The sequence below is a fragment of the Ranitomeya imitator genome, chromosome 2 (genome assembly GCF_032444005.1).
Source record: "Ranitomeya imitator isolate aRanImi1 chromosome 2, aRanImi1.pri, whole genome shotgun sequence".
Lineage (NCBI taxonomy): Eukaryota > Metazoa > Chordata > Amphibia > Anura > Dendrobatidae > Ranitomeya > Ranitomeya imitator.
Genome location: NC_091283.1, coordinates 267,371,523 through 267,390,776, shown reverse-complemented (window position 1 = coordinate 267,390,776; position 19,254 = coordinate 267,371,523). Strand labels below are relative to the sequence as shown.

The 19,254-nt window shown below is 43.1% G+C and overlaps 1 long non-coding RNA gene across 1 annotated transcript in view; it reads left to right on the top strand.

Moving 5' to 3' along the window:
- The first annotated feature begins 436 nt into the window (after positions 1–436).
- LOC138663060 (uncharacterized) overlaps positions 437–19,254 on the top strand; it is a 38,853-nt gene continuing 20,035 nt past the window's right edge. The window contains exons 1-3 of the long non-coding RNA XR_011318110.1: positions 437–590; positions 9,319–9,483; positions 13,375–13,439. This is a non-coding gene — a long non-coding RNA (uncharacterized lncRNA). The remainder of the gene's footprint in view (positions 591–9,318; positions 9,484–13,374; positions 13,440–19,254) is intronic.

The window sequence follows — 19,254 nt, the reverse complement described above, 5'->3', positions numbered from 1 at the left end:
GTCAAGATTCAGAGCTGCAGCCCAGGAAAAGATGGGCAACACCATTCACTGCAGGAGGGAGACTCTGCAGCCGGACACTGTGCTAGCAGCGTGCAGAGTCTCCGTCAGACGGGAGCAGACATACTGCTCTGCTCCTATGCTGTGATCTGCCTCCTCACAGAAGTGGGCTCGCCCTGGCTCCCAGTGGGCCCCTTCATGTGACCGGGCCCGGGGCGACGGCCCCCTCTGCCCCCCAGTAGCTACGCTACTGATTCTTGTACATAGGGGCAGTATTATAGTAGTTATATTCCTGTACATAGGAGGCAGTATTATAGTAGTTATATTCTTGTACATAGGGGCAGTATTATAGTAGTTATATTCCTGTACATAGGAGGCAGTATTATAGTAGTTATATTCTTGTACATAGGAGCAGTATTAGAGTAGTTATATTCTTGTACATAGGGGGCAGTATTATAGTAGTTATATAATATCGACCTTGAGAAAGACGCCGTGAGCGTCGATACGCGTGGGTCTTTGCACCCACACAGCCTCACTGATCTGATGTGCCTGCCAGTCTAGGATTCTTTTTATAGGTGTATGCGCCAGGTTGGGTAAGATTTACTTTAGGACTTAGGTGTGGGGTGGACTGGGTATTACCAGTTTTAGGGTTATTGATTTGTACATACCTCTACGTGCGTCCGTATATGTGTGCGTCCACAGTTATTGGTGGCTCATCTGCACCTACCTGTCTGCCCGATGTTGTGGAGCAGTTACTTGCTTAAAACGCACCTATATAGTATGTAGGCTATTATGATCAGTGGTTGTTTATGTCTATTGGTGATAGAATTGATACTAGCTGTGTGGGAAGCTTACTGTTGTGGGTATTCTCCCGTTATTTTGGTGGACCCAGTACTCTGCTGTATGTTTTTAGATGTTTTTAAATGTTTTTGTGCATGTTGTTCTCATAATAAAGATTTTTGTTATTCTTAAAAACTTTGTGGTGATCCCTATCTTTATGCATACACTTGTTCTTGTTTATTGCCATTGTTGTTTGGTATGCATATGGTGATCCCCTTCTTGCATGTATATTTGGATGGTGCCCGCTCAACAAAGAGTTTATGAGCAGTATTATAGTAGTTATATTCTCATAAATAGGAGCAATGTTATAGTAGTTATATTCTTGTATATAGGGGCAGTATTATAGTAGTTATATTCTTGTACATAGGATCAGTATTATAGTAGTTATATTCTTGTACATAGGATCAGTATTATAGTAGTTATATTCTTGTACATAGGAGCAGTATAATAGTAGTTATATTCTTGTATATAGGGGCAGTATTATAGTAGTTATATTATTGTACATTGGGGGCAGTATTATAGTAGTTATATTCTTGTGCATAGGGGGCAGTATTATAGTAGTTATATTCTTGTACATAGGATCAGTATTATAGTAGTTATATTCTTGTATATAGGAGCAGTATAATAGTAGTTATATTCTTGTATATAGGGGCAGTATTATAGTAGTTATATTCTTGCACATAGGAGCAGTATAATAGTAGTTATATTCTTGTATATAGGAGCAGTATTATAGTAGTTATATTCTTGTACATAGGAGCAGTATTATAGTAGTTATATTCTCATAAATAGGAGCAATGTTATAGTAGTTATATTCTTGTATATAGGGGCAGTATTATAGTAGTTATATTCTTGTACATAGGAGTAGTATTATAGTAGTTATATTCTTGTACATTGGGGGCAGTATTATAGTAGTTATATTCTTGTACATAGGGGCAGTATTATAGTAGTTATATTCTTGCACATAGGAGCAGTATAATAGTTATATTCTTGTATATAGGAGCAGTATTATAGTAGTTATATTCTTGTACATAGGAGCAGTATTATAGTAGTTATATTCTTATACATGGGGCAGTATTATAGTAGTTACATTCTTGTACATAGGGGGCAGTATTATAGTAGTTATATTCTTGTACATACGAGCAGTATTATAGTAGTTATATTCTTGTACATAGGGGGCAGTATTATAGTAGTTATATTCTTGTACATACGAGCAGTATTATAGTAGTTATATTCCTGTACATAGGGGCAGTATTATAGTAGTTATATTCTTGTACATAGGAGGCAGTATGATAGTAGTTATATTCTTGTACATAGGAGCAGTATTACAGAAGCTATATTCTTGTACATAGGGGAAGTATTATAGTAGTTATATTCTTGTACACAGGGGCAGTATTATAGTAGTTATATTCTCATACATAGGGGCAGTATTATAGGAGTTATATTCTTGTACACAGGGGCAGTATTATAGGAGTTATATTCTTGTACATGGAGCAGTATTATAGTAGTTATATTTTCATACATAGGGCCAGTATTATAGTAGTTATATTCTTGTACATAGGGGCAGTTTTAATAGCAGTTATTTTCTTGTACATAGGAGCAGTATTATAGTAGTTATATTCTCATAAATAGCAGCAATGTTATAGTAGTTATATTCTTGTACATAGGGGCAGTATTATAGTAGATATATTCTTGTACATAGGGGCAGTATTATAGTAGTTATATTCTCATAAATAGGAGCAATGTTATAGTAGTTATATTCTTGTATATAGGGGCAGTATTATAGTAGTTATATTCTTGTACATAGGAGTAGTATTATAGTAGTTATATTCTTGTACATTGGGGTCAGTATTATAGTAGTTATATTCTTGTACATAGGGGCAGTATTATCTATATAATCGTCTAAGGGTCACTTCCATCTGTTTGTCACCAATGTTGGCACCAATGACACGGCAAGGAAGGACCTACCGACAATCTGCAAGGACTTTGAAGAGTTGGGGAAGAAAGTAAAGGAACTGGATGCACAGGTAGTTTTTTCTTCTATCCTTCCAGTAGACGGGCATGGCACCAGGAGATGGAACAGGATCCTTGATGCAAACAACTGGCTAAGACGATGGTGCAGACAACAAGGATTTGGATTCCTAGACCACGGTGTGAATTACTGGTATGATGGACTCCTCGCCAGAGACGGACTACACCTCAACAAACCTGGGAAACACACATTCGCCAGAAGACTCGCTACACTCATCAGGAGGGCGTTAAACTAGAAGAAGAGGGGACGGGAAGAAAAACATTAGACTCGAACAAAGACGACCCAGGAAAACATACTCAGAAGGGAGGTAAGAACATTTCTAAAACAATCCACAGTGAGGAGATTGGAACAAAACAAAATCCTCTAAACTGCATGCTCGCAAACGCCAGAAGCCTGACAAACAAGATGGAAGAACTAGAAGCAGAAATATCTACAGGTAACTTTGACATAGTGGGAATAACCGAGACATGGTTAGATGAAAGCTATGACTGGGCAGTTAACTTACAGGGTTACAGTCTGTTTAGAAAGGATCGTAAAAATCGGAGAGGAGGAGGGGTTTGTCTCTATGTAAAGTCTTGTCTAAAGTCCACTTTAAGGGAGGATATTAGCGAAGGGAATGAGGATGTCGAGTCCATATGGGTTGAAATTCATGGAGGGAAAAATGGTAACAAAATTCTCATTGGGGTCTGTTACAAACCCCCAAATATAACAGAAAGCATGGAAAGTCTACTTCTAAAGCAGATAGATGAAGCTGCAACCCATAATGAGGTCCTGGTTATGGGGGACTTTAACTACCCGGATATTAACTGGGAAACAGAAACCTGTGAAACCCATAAAGGCAACAGGTTTCTGCTAATAACCAAGAAAAATTATCTTTCACAATTGGTGCAGAATCCAACCAGAGGAGCAGCACTTTTAGACCTAATACTATCTAATAGACCTGACAGAATAACAAATCTGCAGGTGGTTGGGCATTTAGGAAATAGCGACCACAATATTGTGCAGTTTCACCTGTCTTTCACTAGGGGGACTTGTCAGGGAGTCACAAAAACATTGAACTTTAGGAAGGCAAAGTTTGAACAGCTTAGAGATGCCCTTAATCTGGTAGACTGGGACAATATCCTCAGAAATGAGAATACAGATAATAAATGGGAAATGTTTAAGAACATCCTAAATAGGCAGTGTAAGCGGTTTATACCTTGTGGGAATAAAAGGACTAGAAATAGGAAAAACCCAATGTGGCTAAACAAAGAAGTAAGACAGGCAATTAACAGTAAAAAGAAAGCATTTGCACTACTAAAGCAGGATGGCACCATTGAAGCTCTAAAAAACTATAGGGAGAAAAATACTTTATCTAAAAAACTAATTAAAGCTGCCAAAAAGGAAACAGAGAAGCACATTGCTAAGGAGAGTAAAACTAATCCCAAACTGTTCTTCAACTATATCAATAGTAAAAGAATAAAAACTGAAAATGTAGGCCCCTTAAAAAATAGTGAGGAAAGAATGGTTGTAGATGACGAGGAAAAAGCTAACATATTAAACACCTTCTTCTCCACGGTATTCACGGTGGAAAATGAAATGCTAGGTGAAATCCCAAGAAACAATGAAAACCCTATATTAAGGGTCACCAATCTAACCCAAGAAGAGGTGCGAAACCGGCTAAATAAGATTAAAATAGATAAATCTCCGGGTCCGGATGGCATACACCCACGAGTACTAAGAGAACTAAGTAATGTAATAGATAAACCATTATTTCTTATTTTTAGTGACTCTATAGCGACAGGGTCTGTTCCGCAGGACTGGCGCATAGCAAATGTGGTGCCAATATTCAAAAAGGGCTCTAAAAGTGAACCTGGAAATTATAGGCCAGTAAGTCTAACCTCTATTGTTGGTAAAATATTTGAAGGGTTTCTGAGGGATGTTATTCTGGATTATCTCAATGAGAATAACTGTTTAACTCCATATCAGCATGGGTTTATGAGAAATCGCTCCTGTCAAACCAATCTAATCAGTTTTTATGAAGAGGTAAGCTATAGACTGGACCACGGTGAGTCATTGGACGTGGTATATCTCGATTTTTCCAAGCGTTTGATACCGTGCCGCACAAGAGGTTGGTACACAAAATGAGAATGCTTGGTCTGGGGGAAAATGTGTGTAAATGGGTTAGTAACTGGCTTAGTGATAGAAAGCAGAGGGTGGTTATAAATGGTATAGTCTCTAACTGGGTCGCTGTGACCAGTGGGGTACCGCAGGGGTCAGTATTGGGACCTGTTCTCTTCAACATATTCATTAATGATCTGGTAGAAGGTTTACACAGTAAAATATCGATATTTGCAGATGATACAAAACTATGTAAAGCAGTTAATACAAGAGAAGATAGTATTCTGCTACAGATGGATCTGGATAAGTTGGAAACTTGGGCTGAAAGGTGGCAGATGAGGTTTAACAATGATAAATGTAAGGTTATACACATGGGAAGAGGGAATCAATATCACCATTACACACTGAACGGGAAACCACTGGGTAAATCTGACAGGGAGAAGGACTTGGGGATCCTAGTTAATGATAAACTTACCTGGAGCAGCCAGTGCCAGGCAGCAGCTGCCAAGGCAAACAGGATCATGGGGTGCATTAAAAGAGGTCTGGATACACATGATGAGAGCATTATACTGCCTCTGTACAAATCCCTAGTTAGACCGCACATGGAGTACTGTGTCCAGTTTTGGGCACCGGTGCTCAGGAAGGATATAATGGAACTAGAGAGAGTACAAAGGAGGGCAACAAAATTAATAAAGGGGATGGGAGAACTACAATACCCAGATAGATTAGCGAAATTAGGATTATTTAGTCTAGAAAAAAGACGACTGAGGGGCGATCTAATAACCATGTATAAGTATATAAGGGGACAATACAAATATCTCGCTGAGGATCTGTTTATACCAAGGAAGGTGACGGGCACAAGGGGGCATTCTTTGCGTCTGGAGGAGAGAAGGTTTTTCCACCAACATAGAAGAGGATTCTTTACTGTTAGGGCAGTGAGAATCTGGAATTGCTTGCCTGAGGAGGTGGTGATGGCGAACTCAGTCGAGGGGTTCAAGAGAGGCCTGGATGTCTTCCTGGAGCAGAACAATATTGTATCATACAATTATTAGGTTCTGTAGAAGGACGTAGATCTGGGTATTTATTATGATGGAATATAGGCTGAACTGGATGGACAAATGTCTTTTTTCGGCCTTACTAACTATGTTACTATGTTACTATGTTATGTCTGTAACGGAAATCCCGGGTCGCTGATTGGTGACGGGCACAGTCCGGCCGCGAATTCGCCCCTTCCTAATCTCTGTCAGTGCCCCTCCATACTCCCCTCCAGTCAGCGCTCACACAGGGTTAATGGCTGCGTTATGCCACGGTGTAACGCAGTCCGTTAACGCTGCTATTAACCCTGTGTGACCCACTTTTTACTATTGATGCTGCCTATGCATTATCAATAGTAAAAAGATCTAATGTTAAAGATAATAATAATAAAAAAAATTACATACGTCATCATCTCGCGAGACCGCCATGCATTCTTGGGACCAGAGCGTTGCGAGGAGCATCGCTAAACGCCTCACCTGGATCCGGGGGCCGCCGCAAGGTGAGTATATAACTTTTTTTTATTTTCATTCTTTTTTTTTAACAGGGATATGGTGCCCACATTGCTATATACTACGTGGGCTGTGCTATATACTGCGTGGATGTGCAATATATTACGTGGCCGGGCAATATACTATGTGACTGGGCAATATACTGCGTGGGCTGTTCTATATACTACCTGGGCTGTGCTATATACTACGTGGCTGTGCAATATATTATGTGGCTGTGCAATATACTATGTGGGCTGTGTTATATACTGCGTGAGCTGTGCTATATACTACGTGGGCTGTGCTATATACTATGTGGCTGTGCAATAGATTACGTGGCTAGGCAATATACTATGTAGCTGTGTTATGTAGTGCGTGAGCTGTGCTATATACTACGTGGGCTGTGCTATATACTACATGGCTGTGTTATATACTACGTGGGCTGTGCTATATACTACATGGCTGTGCAATATACTATGTGGGCTGTGCTATATACTACGTAGCTGTGCAATATACGTGACTGGGCAATATACTACATGGCTGTATTATATACTACTTGGGCTGTGTTATGTACTACGTGGGCTATGTTATACACTACGTGGGCTGTGTTATGTACTACGTGGGCTGTGTTATATGCTACGTGGGCTGTGTTATATGCTACGTGGCTGTTATATGCTACGTGGCTGTGCGATATGCTACGTGGGCGAGACTGTTTCGCCCGGGGCCCTCAAAACCTGGAGCAGGCCCTGGCTTCACTGATTGTTCACGCCTGGCCGGCCACAAACAATCAGCAACAGGTGCAGTCCAGCCGCGAATTGGCGTGGAATTTGAACCACACTTTGCTAATTGGTCACGCCTGGCCGGCCGAATCCTGTGTATAAATTGCATTATTCTGAAAACTTCATAAATAAACTACATACATATTCTAGAATACCCGATGCGTTAGAATCGGGCCACAATCTAGTAGTAGTTATATTCTTGTACATAGGAGGCAGTATTATAGTAGTTATATTCTTGTACATAGGGGCAGTATTATAGTAGTTATATTCTTATACATAGGGCAGTATTATTGTTGTATTCTAACATAACAGAATTTTTGTTCCTCAGGATTTGGTGTGAGTCTGTACAGTGCAGTGTGGAATTAACACTGTGGAAATACAGCTGTGAGATGCCATGCAGGCAGGTAGAAATAAAGTAATAAATCGGAGCAGCACGCTATCCTCCCTACTGGAACATATCCGGAGTCCAGTGCTGGATTTGTGTTTCCAGTCCTATCCATATCTCAACATGCAGCTTTGTCAGAGATACATTCACACTGTCCCATCTGCCAGAAGTGATGGTTTCCAGAGGCCAGAACTTTAAAAAACCTGCCGTAACTTCACCTCCTTACCTTGGTTTCTTGCCAAAATAACCACATTCACTATAAATCCGAGTAAGACAGGGAAAACGCATTAGAGAGAGATTGTGAACTGAAAGAAGCAAATAATGTGCAAAGTCAACCCATTTCCAAGATGAAAGTAAAATAATATTTAAAGGGAGATGTTGACAGAGCGGCCTGCGAGAAGTAGAGCTGTCTGTGAGACTCGCACATTGCTCCTCAATGGTTTTCCATTTTGTTGTGTAATGTATATACCTGCACACAGGACTGGAATTAGTGATTTTATAGGATTTCTGCCCAAGCCTGCCTCCTGACTCAACCGACCAGCGAGATTATAATCTGCCTCTCTCTAGTCATGTCCCTGCGGGGGAGTTAAGGTACTACCGTCACACTCAGCGACGCTGCAGCGATATAGACAATGAGCCGAACTAAACTCGATCGCTGGAGCGTCGCTGGTTAGGTCGCTGTAGAGATGTCAAACACAGCAACTCCAGAATGATGCAGGAGCGATCCAGTGACGTAACGGTGACTCACTTATCATTCTCGCTGGTTGTTAGCTGCATGTCAAACAGCCCGAGTGTACCGATCCAACACACATCTAGGGGCCCTATGCTCGTTGCTGGCATCGTTGCTTTTGATGTCAAACATGACGATACACGCCGACCTGGCGACGAAATAAAGTTCTGGACTTCTAGCTCCGACCAGCGATGACACAGCGGCATCCAGATCGCTGCTGCGTGTCAAACACAACGAGATCGCTATCCAGATCGCTGCAACGTGACAGATCGTTGTCGTTCTCTTTGCAAAGTTGCTGAGTGTGACGGCACCTTTATTCCTCTCGAATTAAAGGTTTACACATTCATATATGTGGATGGAAACAATGGAGGACAAAAAGTGGTAGAAGTGCCCACTGCAATGTAGAATTACCAGTGGGAGTCCGTCCACCTGTGGAGATCCTCACAGACCAGATTACGTCTCAGCCTGCACTAGAATGAATAGAAGTTATGAAAAGAGTTCAATGTTGTTTTTGGACTATACTATCGAATCTTGGGTTGGCCGATGGGCATTCGCAATGGACGCCTGGACAGGATTAAAGGCCTTAATCACTTCAATCCTACCCAACTATGATATATCATCTAAGTGAAGTGTCTGTGCCCAGCTGGGGTTATAGTAAAGATTGCTCATGAAAGCTGCCTCCTTGAGGAATGCTTTCCGAATCGCGCGTTGGGGCGGACGCTCAGGATTTTCAAGCCCCTGTATACATTGTTAGTGATTTAAGGTGAACCGCTGTTGATAACAATTACTTTGTTCTTATACATGGACTTTGATACCAAACCACTTGGTGATAACTACAGGGTTCCCTTGCCTGTATTTATTATCCAATAAAATGTTTTGTTGTATTTTGTAATACCATTGAACTCTTGATTGCTTTTTTTTTCTCTTTCCTTTTCTAGCTGAGGTTTAGCAGATCTTAGATGGCTCAGAAATTCATGTCCTGAAGTGAAACCTTTCTCCAGAGCATTGTGCAATTTACACATAATGATGACAGCTAAAGACGGAGATGAATGAAACCTAGTTATGAGCGAATGCCCTAAGGATAAGGGGTCTGAATAATCAAGGTGGGTTTTTTTTTTCACCAGGATTCTGTTGCAAAACAACTTGAAATTTTTCAAAAAATTTTCGCAAAACTTTTCAGAACTTTGGCGTTACTGCTGCAGTTCCAGCGAGCTGCGTCAAAGTGAGCGGATCTGGGGCATGGCGAGACCTGAGGGGCAAATTCGGCAACAGTTATGAGAGAGCCATCACCAGACATGACTGGCGGCGGTTTATCTTTAGGGGACAATACGATGGGGCAGTCTGAAATTGGACAAGCTGGGTCCATATATCCATTGACAATTTAGGGCATATTAGATAGCTGGTCGAAAAATATTACTGAGGAAGACATTTATTTTGCCGTGAGATCATGTTGATGATTTTGTGGGTGAGGTTTATGTAAATTACATACATGTTGGCGTAACTTTATTCCTGAGAAACATATATTCCTCTTTTCAGTGGTCGACGCTTGGGAAGCTTGGACATTACGTTACCTCCGGCTTCGAAGCCCTCCTTAATTGGTGATTTAATTTTCCGTAATTTCCTGCCAAGCTAAACTTTAGTGTAATTATTCACTATAGAGTTCAGGAAAAACTTTTGTGCCGCCAATCCAGGAAACAAAAGTCAAAGTAGTTGCTGACTTGAAGCCAAGGCAGTAATAAGATTATTGTTTGGAGGAAGGAGTGACTTCCTCCGTGGCTCCATGTTCATATGTACTGTATATAAATAAACCTCCAAAGTCAGTTACGACACAGAGTGTGGACCTCTTATGCTCCATAGTAAGGACCGTGTGTGCTGACTGGGGCATTGCTGGTCCCTTTATTCAATACCACATGTGAAAAACCTTTAAGGTCCAAAAGGAAGACTTCTGTAGAACTTTCATGGCCCACATGTGTGGACTCCTAGAGTAGTTCCCTAAGATTCTAGAGCTAAAGAACTAGTGTTAATTCCACTCTACCAATGTGGATGGTGTTTAATCCTCATCTCAAAGATCAAAGGCAAGATGAATGGTAGATTTTGCTCCAGGGACCTTGTGCTGATGGATTAATTAGGCTTAAAAGGTGTGTGACTAGTCATCTTAGGTTTCGGCTAGAGATCATCAAAAAGTTTCCAGCAGCCATATTGGTTGTCCATTGCTAATAATGGTAAACTGACTGAACAGAGAACTAGTCTGAACTGGTGCATAACCAAAAAAGACTTAAGGTACCGTCACATTAAGCGACGCTGCAGCAATATAGGCAACGATGCCGATCGCTGCGGCGTCGCTGTTTCATCGTTGTGTGGTCGCTCTCCAGCGACCAACGATGCCGAGGTCCCATGGTAACCAGGGTAAACATCGGGTTACTAAGCGCGGCCCTGCGCTTAGTAACCCGATGTTTACCCTGGTTACCATTGTAAATGTAAAAAAAAAAACACTACATACTTACATTCCGGTGTCTGTCGCGTCCCTCGCCATCACCTTCCCTGCACTGTCTAAGCGCCAGCCGTAAAGCAGAGCGGTGACATCACCGCTGTGCTCTGCTTTACGGCCGGCCGGCGCTGACAGTGCAGGGAAGCAGAACGCCGGGGGACGCGACAGACACCGGAATGTAAGTATGTAGTGTTTGTTTGTTTTTTACATTTACACTGGTAACCAGGGTAAACATTGGGTTACTAAATGCGGCCCTGCGCTTAGTAACCCGATGTTTACCCTGGTTACCAGTGAAGACATCGCTGAATCGGCGTCACACACGCCAATTCAGCGATGTCTGCGGGAGATCCAGCGACGAAATAAAGTTCTGGCCTTTCTGCTCCGACCAACGATGTCACAGCAGGATCCAGATCGCTGCTGCGTGTCAAACACAACGATATCGCTATCCAGGACGCTGCAACGTCACGGATCGCTAGCGATATCGTTAAGTTGTTCAGTGTGAAGGTACCTTTACATAGCAAATAGATCAATGGCTGCACTCAATTGTACTAAATAAAGCAAGGGAATGTGTGATACATGAAATGTGAATAGCATCATGGCTTATGAAATCTATGAAAAAAACACAAAAAATTTGAGTCCATCCACCAACGTCAAGGTAATCTCATTGATCGGATGGGTGTGTGACTCGTCATCTTAGGAGTTGTAATGCACCCTAAGGTTTCGGCTAGAGATGATCAAAAAGTTTCCGGCAGCTATATTGGTTGTCCACTGCTTTCAGACCTGACTCTGCAATGGTGGCCTCCCACCAGGCCTAGTAATCAGGAGAGATGCTGGGGATGTGGTCAGGTAGAAAGAGACTCATAGGGTTCTGTTTGGCAGCCACGGACCACTGACATGACTTCTGGACCAGGATTCTGCAATTCATTTTGCGCAACTCTAGTTTTGGCACGTAAGGCGTAGTCAGTGTACCTGTCAAGTGTAGGCATCACAAGTTCCGAGGGAGTAAAAAAGTGTGGCAACCTCCAAGGGATCAGTTGTGTTCAGCTGCAATATTGTTTTTGCTACAAAGACCCAACTTACGGGATGGAAAAGTAGTTTGGGACTAGAGTAAATGGTCCAGGCCAGGTATATGGAAAGGCGAGGAAGAACCATATGACATGTGGATTCCTTGAACGAGAGTGAGAGATTGTGTTAGTTTACCAGGTAGTGGAAGAGTCTTGTCCAACAGAAACTATCCTAAGGGCGTCACCATAACTCGGCTAATTTCCACCACAGGCGGCACATCTCTACTTTGCTGTCTATTATTTATATGCAATGAAATTCCCTCTTAGAGGTCATTGTAGGATGGGAACCACTCTGCAGATGGCCCTGCTGTGACCACCACATTTCTTAGTGAGGGAGCCATCTTTGGTCCTCACGTCACAAACTCACTCATGTTCTAATTAATTTGAGACTGGACACCTAACCTGGAAATTTTATAATTGGCTACCGATTCTTAAGGCCAAGTGATGGTCCTACAATTCTGAATGATTTCGGGTCCAGTTTCAAGAAACTTTTCATACGGTGAGTCACTTTGTTATCAACATGAAGATGTCAATGAGAAAAATTACCCTGAATATGTGAAGGAACAAATTATGAAAGATTCTCCATTTTGTGCTTTGACTCCATTTTGTTGTTGGTTAAAGATAAATTCTGTTATTTACTTAGGTAGAAGATTACAGCTGCTATGAAATAACTGTCCTGTTTCTCACGAAGATAATATTTTGTTATTCAGCTAGTCTATGGTTCATAATTGGTATAAAGACCTTGAGTATTCTAACTCAAGTGAGCCAGATAAGAGACTCGTGGGGGTATCGCTATACAAGACTGAGGCATCTGTTAATATGTTTTTCTATGCCAAAAAGACATGACCATATCTGTAGTTCCCATTTTTCCTGTATCCTCATGGGTTAAGTTTTTCCTGTATTCTTATAGGTTAAGAACTGTGAACGTGTTCTTATGCTGATTGGTTGAAGTATAATTTCTATGACTATGAAAAGTCAGACAATAAAACGGGGGCACAGAGATCTGCTCGATCCCCCACACAGAGGCACGAGTCTCCGTCTGGTCATTTTCAGTTGCCGGCAACGCCCTGTAAATTAATCTGGAAATCACTGAGTCAACCGTGAAGGATCACTTTAGATCCTCCCTCAACAAATACACGGCCGAGTAAGATATATCCCACAATATATGAAATTTCTACTTCTAAAAGATATTGAGTTACTCAGCTGCATCACTCCCACTCAACACCATGTCTAGAAATGACCGTTCCTCTGAGCTTCATCTAATTCATTTACACAGCACTTCACTTAATCCCTCAGAGGTCGACAACAGGTCAAGTGCTCTGGAAATAGGTCATACAACTGTTCATTGGGACAATATGGAGCTTCGTCAATCTCAATCAGGTGCGTTACATTTTCACAAACTAGTTCTCGTGTGACAAGTTTACACATTCTGAATTTTGCAGATAAGAAAAATGAGCCGACTTAAGGATTCGAAGAAGGGGACACCTGAGGTGACTGCTGCCGACAGGTGAAATTAATACAATGTTCACAACACTAATCTTGCGGGCCAATGTATATTTCTTAAGATTCTTGCTTTTCTAAAACCTTCACATTGTGATGAGACATTACCTTTCATGTAATATATTGTGACCAGCTTGACCATTTTTGGAATTATGCGAACAAGAAAAAGAGCCAACTTCAGGATTCGGGGAAGGGACACCTGAGGTGACGGGTGCCGACGTATGAAATTAATACAAGGGTCACAGCTCTAATCTTGCTTGCCAATGTATATCTTTTAAAAACCTTCACGTCGTGATGAGACATTACCGCCCATGTAATATATATCATGACCAGTTTGACGACTTTTGGAAATCTTTTTCTACCATTGCCCAAGCCGTGCCAGGGTAATTCAATTCTTCATTAAACCTCATTGTTCTCCTGCACTTATGAAATACTTGGGTTACGCGATTTCTCGTTGGGTTGCATTCATGTTCAGTCATGTTCATTGACTGTAGACACTTTTATAATATGTTAGCATTGCAATCTGGGTTTGGAAGGCTTAGGAAAACGCATTGAAAGCCATGGCTTTGCGATTTCAGCAGTCGCGCCCTCCATCTCGGCACAATGACTTCACTTCTGCAGGGACTGAAGATTCACCGACTCGCTCAACTTTTTCCTGCCACATTGGATTGAACCCTTCAGCTCTGGACAGTTGTATGGTACCTGGATAAACCTAATTTAATGGCTCCTTTACATCATAGGCAGGCGGAAATCCCTCCGTAGAGCACTCCCACCATGTGTTTAGGGAGGTTCGTGCAGCTCTATTACCTGTTTTAATATCAGCAGGGAGTGGCATGTTGTAGCACAATGTTATCGTTACTGTGTACACAGGAACATTCCTCAGCCATGGTGGTTATTAACCTGTATTTCCACAATCTGCTCATCCCCTCCTCCGTCCCTGGGGAAATTCTTCTACCCACACGTGCTTCACCCACACCTCGTGACACCTTCAGTGACACACTAATGACTTCAAATTATCTATAGTTTATGGATTTGCCGTTGACCAGTATAGAAGTGTAACAGATAATGTAGTAGATGTCACATGCAGTCCTATGTAACACCACCAAATACACAGTGATAACTCTGTGGGTACAGATAATATAGCAAATGTCACCTGCAGTCCTATGTAACACCACAGATAAAAAAGTGATAACTCTGAGTACAGATAATGTAGGAAATGTCACCTGCGGTCCTATGTAACTCCACAGATAACACAGTGATAACTCTCTGAGTACAGATAATATAGTAGATGTCACCTGCAGTCCTATGTAACACCACATATAGCACAGTGATATCTCTCTGAGTACAGATGATGTAGGAGATGTCACCTGCAGTCCTATGTAACACCACAGATAACAGTGTTAACTCTCTGAGTATAGATAATGTAGGAGATGTCACCTGCAGTCCTATGTAACTCCACAGACAGCACAGTGATAGTGGTTGTCGCTGATGAGACGAACCCTGTAACTTTTTCAGCTATTAATGACAATGAGATAACTGCTTATTTTTTCCAGTCTGTAAAGAAAAGCTAACAAGTGATCTATGGGGTTAAAAAAAGGCAATATCACCGTCCAAAAGACATTTTTTGATGAAACATTGACTTCCATCTTAAAGTGAAGGTTAATCAGGGTGACTATTCTAGGAAAGTAACAATTCACTGCACACCCACTCTCTTAGCCGGCGTTGTAATAATAGGCCACGTGGAGCGTGATGCCTAGAAAGCTCCGGGACATGAAATCTGATGAGTAATGCTGATTCCACTGTTTCATTCATTGTGGAATATACCCAGCATTTGGCGACTCGTGGAGCCACATTGTTATCAGTCATGGCCACTGTCCTGCATGTGGACTAAGTGTGTTAAGTCAAATTGTTATTTCCTGTTGAGTATTTTGTCTAAACATTTTTAGCTCTTTCGACCCCTGTACATGGGCCGATATTCAGGCTAAGGAACAGACCACAGACCAGCTAGAGCAGTGGTTCTCAACCTTTCTAATGCCGTGACCCCGCAATACAGTTCCTCATGTTGCGGTGACCCCCAACCCAAAAAATAATTTTGGTGGCTACTTTAAAACTGTAATTTTATTAGTTATGATTCGGAATGTAAATATCTGATATGCATTATGTATAGAGGTAATACAGAGATCACTGGTGACATTATACACAGGACCTCTATATAGTATACAGTGTATAGTGTCAGTGTATAGGTAACACTGACTCACCAGTGACGTCTCTAGGTGAAGTCCTTCATCTTTCATCCAGCACAGACCGCCATCATTCCTTCCAGCCAGGACTCGTTTCTGCAGGAAATAACACAGTTATCTAGAGCTCCGCTTGCAGAACACATTACTTAATTTTTCACAACTTCTACATTACACCACATGAAGATAAAAAGGCGATATAGTGTCACTCTGCACAGTAACAGGACCGCCCCCCCATTTAAAACAGTATACTAAAAAAATAAAATAAATACATCACTGCAGTAATAATATCCCTTAATTATCCCCTATTATGCCTATGGTAACACTATTCCCCACCCTGGCCCCGTTTATCTCATTCCTGGCTCCAGCCATATGTTCTCGCATCCTGCCCTCATGAGTATCCATTCTACTCCATATGATCTCCCCATCCTGCCCCACCAGCCTCCATTGTATCCGTCCTGCCCCATGATCCAATCCTGCCCCGTGTCTCCAATCATGCCCCGTATCTACATTCTGCCCATGCCTCAAGTCCTGCCCCCAGTGTGTCCAGCATATTACCCCCATGTTGTCCAGCAATCTGCCCCAGTGTGTCCAGCATATTACCCCCAGTGTCCAGCATTGCCCCAGTGTGTCCAGCATATTACCCCCAGTGTGTCCAGCAATCTGCCCCAGTGTCCAGCATTGCCCCAGTGTGTCCAGAAGTCTGCCCCAGGGTCTCCAGCATTGCCTCAATGTGTCCAGAAATCTGCCAAAGGGTCTCCATTATTGCCCCAGTGTGTCCAGCAATCTGCCCCATAGTCTCCTGTATTGCCCCAGTGTGTCCAGCAATCTGCCCCATGGTCTCCAGTATTGCCCCAGTGTGTCCAGCATTCTGCCCCATGGTCTCCAGTATTGCCCCAGTGTGTCCAGCATTCTGCCCCATGGTCTCCAGTATTGCCCCAGTGTGTCCAGCAATCTGCCCCATAGTAGTCTCCTGTATTGCCCCAGTGTGTCCAGCAATCTGCCCCATGGTCTCCTGTATTGCCCCAGTGTGTCCAGCATTCTGCCCCATGGTCTCCAGTATTGCCCCAGTGTGTCCAGCAATCTGCCCCATAGTCTCCTGTATTGCCCCAGTGTGTCCAGCAATCTGCCCCATGGTCTCCAGTATTGCCCCAGTGTGTCCAGCATTCTGCCCCATGGTCTCCTGTATTGCCCCAGTGTGTCCAGCATTCTGCCCCATGGTCTCCAGTATTGCCCCAGTGTGTCCAGCATTCTGCCCCATGGTCTCCAGTATTGCCCCAGTATGTCCAGCAATCTGCCCCATAGTCTCCTGTATTGCCCCAGTGCGTCCAGCAATCTGCCCCATGGTCTCCAGTATTGCCCCAGTGTGTCCAGCATTCTGCCACATGGTCTCCTGTATTGCCCCAGTGTGTCCAGCAATCTTCCCCATGGTCTCCAGTATTGCCCCAGTGTGTCCAGCATTGCCCCCAGACAGTCAGACATAAAGAAAAAAAAAAAAAGTAAAATCCTCACCTCTCCCGTTCCTAGCGCAGGTCCGGTGCAGCCAGTCAGCGTCTCTCCGGCTCTGCGACGCTCAGGACAGAGAGGCAGAGCGGCGCGCACAGTAGTGACGTCATCGCGCCCTCTGCTCTGAGACGTCGCAGAGTCAGAGGACGCTGCAGCTGCCGGCGCCGCAGGAACCAATAGAGGTGAGTATTAGAGCGGGGGCGGGGCCCGGGGGTGGGGGGAGCTGGCCCTGGTCGTGGCGGCGGACGGCGCCGCCCGAAGATTTAAAGGGGCGTCTTTTTTTTTTTTTTTCTTCTTCTCCCCCCTTCCTACGCCACTGGTGGCGACCCCTGTGTTTTGGTCGTTCGACCCCCCTCGGGGTCGCGACCCCCAGGTTGAGAACCGCTGAGCTAGAGACACAGCAAAATGCTTATACGTTGGCCAATTGAATTGTTTACACGAGACCTAAAATCATCGTTGTCGGCAGTACATCTCCTCATGTGCACATAGGATTTGTCCAACAATATTCAAACTGGCGATCATGATCATTTGATCCCCATAAAGCTTGCACTGACCCAGATAAAAGGGAATAAACGAACACTAATCAACTTGTCAGATTACCTTAGGGTTGATCCATCTAGGATGAAGAAGTTTCCTATACAGGTAATCTCTCTACTCTGGATCAAGAAGGCCCAAATAGAGGTAATCTTCCCACCTTCGCACCCAGGGTCAAGAAGGTCCAAACAGAGGTAATTTCGTCACCCAGGCAGATCTCATTAGAGGTAATCTCTCCACCCAGGGTCTTAAAGGTCCAAGTACAAGTAATCTCCCCACCCATGGCCAAGAAGGTCCCAATAGAAGTAATCTCCCTATGCAGGGTCAAAAAGATCTCATTAGAGATAATCTTCTCACCCAGGGTCAATAAGGTTTCAAACAGAGGTAATCTCTCCACCCAGGGTCAGAAGGTCCAAACAGAAGTAATCTTCTCACCCAAGGTCAAGAAGGTCCAAGCAGAGGTAATCTCGCCATCCAGTTTCAAGAAAGTCCAAACAGAGGTAATCTCACCCAGGCTCAAAAAGGTCCAAATAAAGGTAATCTCCCCACTCAGGGTTAAAAATGTGCAAACAGAGGTAATCTCCCTGCCCAGGGTCTTAAAGGTCCAAATACATATAATCTCTCCACCCATGGCCAAGAAGTTCCCAATAGAAGTAATCTTCCTACACAGGGTTAAGAAGATCTCATTAGAGATAATAATAATAATATTTATTTATATAGCGCCAACATATTCCGCAGCGCTTTACAGTTTACCAGTTTCAAACACAACAGTCATAGGTAACAATGTTAACAATACAGTAATAAAGCAAAATAAGACAAAATAAGACAACCCTGCTCGTGAGAGCTTACAATCTACAATGAGGTGGGGGAGATACTCTCCCCACTCAAGGTCAAGAAGGTCCAAACAGAGGTCATCTCGCCACCCAGGATCTACTTGAAAAGTAGATCCAAACAGAGGCAATCTCACCCAGGGAAAAGAAGGTCCAAACAGAGGTAATCTCCTCACCCAGGGTCAAGAAGGTCCAAACAGTGGTAATCTCCCCACCCAGAGTCAAGAAGGTCCATGATGTTATGAACTGGTGATTCAGAAACACAATGGACCTGGTGGTTAAGAGCACACAAAGTGACCTGATAGTTACTAATAACATAGGACGAGCTCTGAGACGTGGGTCCGACTTACTGAATAGACCGAGTATAGTAAAGATAGCTTTGCGGTCAGCACAAAAACCTACAAACAACCACGCAGAGGGCGCAAAAAGACCCTCCGTACCGACTAACGGCACGGAGGTGCTCCCTCTGCGTCCCAGAGCTTCCAGCAAGCAAGAAAAACCAATATAGCAAGCTGGACAGAAAAAATAGCAAACAAAAGAAACACAAGCAGAACTTAGCTTATGCAGGGCAGACAGGCCACAAGACGATCCAGGAGAGAGCAAGACCAATACTGGAACATTGACTGGAGGCAAGGAACAAAGAACTAGGTGGAGTTAAATAGAGCAGCACCTAACGACTTAACCTCGTCACCTGAGGAAGGAAACTCAGAAGCCG